Genomic DNA, 4261 nt, shown 5'->3' on the forward strand with positions numbered 1-4261 from the left:
AGCATGTTAAATTAATGTAGTCAACACACACTTCTAAGTATCAGCTGTATAGGAAATGAAAATCAAAACAATTCAGCTAATAAACTCTTCCTCCCCCATCACTAAAAAAAAAAAGAAGTAGAAGAAACACAACCATTCCAATTGGTTTATGTATCATCAAACAAACATCTAGGAATATATTAAAACATCTCAAATCAGAAGTTCAATAATAATACAAATAGATAAAGTGAAAAGGAATAATAAAGTGAGAGATAATTGAACTTGGGAGAAAAAAAGAAGAAAAGATAACAGAATAAATATTAAACTAGCAGATATCCAAAAACCAATAAGTTTTAAGGCAAACTTACTAAAAAGGATAGAATAACAATTATAAAACAATAATAATAATAATAAAATAAAAAATGAATTAAAATGGTCAAAGAGAAAATAGTCTAAAGGTTAACCAAAGAAGATCTAACATCTGCACAATTGGAGATCTTGGGGAAAAAAAAAAATGGAAGAGTAGTAATATTTTTAAACTATGATACAAGAAAAATCCCTGTAAATAAAATGAGAAATGTTGAAATAATGACAGTTTCTATGCTGCATAAAAATTAGCACAAATTTAGCAGCTTAAAACAACACACAGTTTTGGTTTCACAGTTTCTGTGGGTCAAGATTCCAGGCATGGATTAGTGAGTCCTTGGCTCAGAGTCTCACAAGGTTACAAACAAATCTATAGCTGTGTTCTCTTCTGGGAACTGGACTAAGGGGCAATGTTTGTTGGCAGAATTCATTTCCTTGCAGCTGTGTGACTTCTTTATTGCCATTAGCCAGAGGCCTCTCTTGGACCCTAGAGACCACCCACATTACATGCTGCATGATATTCCCATAAACATTTCACAACGTGGTAATTTACTTCTTCAAATCCAGCAGGAGAAAAAGAAGAAGTCTACTAGCAAAATGGTCTTATATATTGTAACAAAGTCATGGGAGTGACAAAACATCAAGTTTCCAATATTCAATTGCTTAGAAGTCAGTCACGGGCACCATTCACACTAGAAGATGTATGAACACCAAATGGCAGGAACCATTGAAGAGGTGTCACATTAGGGTCTGTCTACCACAAAGGCCAAATTGATGTGAAAGATTCAACCAGTAACAATCTGAAACAAGCTGAAAATTCTTTTTAAATTTGTCTTCATAATTCATAGTTCCTCCATAATAGAAACACTATTCAAATAACTATAGAGTATAAATAAATCAAGAATTTTGAAAATAAAGTTAATAAAAAAATAAAACTGAAAAAAATGAAAATATATTGGCATTAAAAGCCAAATTTAATGTCACATTACTAGAACATATTGGTAATAATTTTTATTATTTTCCTTGTTATAACCAGAATTCCCATTTTCTTTCCACCGTCTTTTCTACTTTCAATTATTTTTATTAATTAAATAATAGCTAATCAGTAAATATATATTAAATATTTGCTACTAATTATTTTGTAACAGGCACTGCGCTAGGCATGTCTTCATGTTGAAGTCTTAAAAAGGCAATATTTCTTTAAAGTTGGAACTGTCAATTTTTAACTAAAAGTACATTCTGTATTCACATTTAAGTAATAATAGAAATTATAGGAAAGCAATCTAACACTCTACCCTTTGTGTTCCTTACACTCATATCCTTTGCTTAGATTGGTAACTTTGATACCTGTTTCCAATCTGTCCTACACTCCACCTACTTATCACTGGACTCTTTTTACACTCTAGGATCTTGACTTCTAATTCATATTTATCTTTGCTCTCTGCTCTGGATTTTCCATATATCTAGAGCCACAGGGTAGAAAGTTTTCATCCCAAGGGATATGGGACCTCACTAGATGGGCAAGCCTCCCCTGTGCCTAATGTGGGAGAAGGAACATTAAGCCAGTCTAGCTTATCAACATCTCCAATGTATTTCTTTCTGCTTCAATCAAAATCACCTTCATTATCATCTTCCCCATCATCATGATCAACACCACTGAATATTTGTCATGCAACTCCAAATATTCACATCAAATTGAATGCTAAGCACTTTGAGTACATTAAATTAAACTAGATAATTATCTCTTGAGATTTTATTGTCATCATTTTAGAACAGTTGAACAACCTCAGTTACACAGAGGTTAAATGACTTGTCCAATATGTAGTTAATGTCGGAGCTGGGATTCAAATACTAGGCCAGTTTGACTACAAGTCAGACAATCAACCACTGCACTGAACTGCTTTCCATTATCAATGTTTATTAAGCATTTAGGATGTTTCAAGCTTAAAACGCCATTCTTTCCATGATATACTTATAACAATCTACTGCAATTTAGATATACTTAAGGGTTGCCATATACATTACTGATTTAATAATATTACCCTCATTTTAGAACAGAGATGATTTCTCAAAACTTTATAGTTATAATTCCATTCACAAAAGTTAGTTATAAGATAGTACATAACAGAGGAAAATAAATATCACTGTAATTTTATTGAAAAAAGTTTAAATCTATATATAAAAACCTTGAAATCCATGGTGATGGAAACTGAAACTATTATTAAAAGTAGATGCTTTCCTGAAATGAAAAGATGCTGTGAAAATGGGAAAAATAATTTTTAAATGGATACAATTTGTTGCTGTAAAACAAACCAAATCTCTTTGGCCTCTGAAATAATGAAGAAAAGAAGTGAAGAATTGCTGTAAAGATCATTAAAGATTTACCTCAGTGAATAATCAGGTTAGAATAGCCAAGTGCCATACACATTCAAAATGAGTGACTCACACTTTATGACAGTAGATCCCTGACCTGCTGCAATCCCTGGACAAAATAACAGGTATCCCAGAACTAGCCCTGAAACAACTCAACACCTTGTTTTTGAAAGAAATTTGCTAGTGTTTCAAAAAGAAAAATAAAGAGGAAAGGCAGATATTTAGAGTAAATCGTATATGGCCACTCAACCTAAGAATTACCAACGTGATAATATGAAGACTTTAGTAAATGCTAAAGCTATGTATATTCAGCATGCACACACACATACATACATACATGCACGCACGCATGCATGCACACAACCACAGAACACACTGGGTCCAAAACTTAATGTTTCCTTGGTAGAGGAAGATTTAATCCATAAATTAATTGAGTATATCATGTATTATATAAATTATATAATATCATTGTTAAGTCACTAACTACTAATATAAAGCTATGAACAGAATTGTGTTCTTAGTACTAAGAGGCTGGTCTAAAAAGCAAGGACAGAGAAAGAGAAAAGGAGTTTGGATCAGAGCAGATATACACAAGCAAGCATACAAGTTACTGTGTACTCATCAGATGTTCCTAAGGCCTTGAAAAGTTATGGTTATAAAGGAATAAGCATTCTGGAGGATAATGAGTGTCAACGAATGAGGTGGGATGGCTTTTATGTGGTTTCCAATAGTCAAATAGTATGTTAAATATCCTATGTGATAGAAGACATTGATTACGTTCTGTTAGGAAATATAAACCAAAACAAAAATGATAACTGAAATATTTAACGATTGAGATTATGACAAAATTTTGAATGTAAGTAGATGCACTAATAGTCTGTTTTGTGGCCTCTTTCAAATTTTTTTTTTCTTTTTTTGGGCCATGCCACACGGCTTGTGGTTATCTTAGTTCCTTAACCAGGGATCAAACACATGCCCCCACAGTGGAAGCAAGGAGTCCTAACCACTGGACTGCCAGGGAATTCCCCGTGACCTCTTTCCCAAGCCCTCCTTCAGAGGTAGATGGCTGGGTTGTCTACTTATCTGAATGTCTTACTTGAGAATAATTACATTTAAGCTTATTATTTTTTACTTTAAATCCTCATTACATAAAAAATAATAATCATTCAATAAACATTTACTTATGAATAAGATTATAGCTTAACACATGATTACTAAACAATAATAAGGTTTTTCTATGGAACATCAGATCTTATCCATTAACACGTTATTGCAATAGACTACATCTTAACATTTACGTGGTTGCCCACATGCACAAGTGCAGGACAGAATGTGCACTTCCTGTCCATTCTGGCTTAGAATAGTGGGGCCTAAAACTGAGCTATACACACCCATTTCTTCTCCAAGACTCACCAATAAACTAGGTCACTCCTCTTCTTTCCTTAGGGAGGAGTGGAGATTGGTAGAAATTTAAGCCACATGTGTTACCCTAGTTGAAGTCCCTCCACCATGAGAATATAAGGAGAGGGAAATAAAGGCTTTC

Source organism: Kogia breviceps, chromosome 17 (assembly GCF_026419965.1).
Source record: "Kogia breviceps isolate mKogBre1 chromosome 17, mKogBre1 haplotype 1, whole genome shotgun sequence".
In the NCBI taxonomy this organism is placed as follows: domain Eukaryota; kingdom Metazoa; phylum Chordata; class Mammalia; order Artiodactyla; family Physeteridae; genus Kogia; species Kogia breviceps.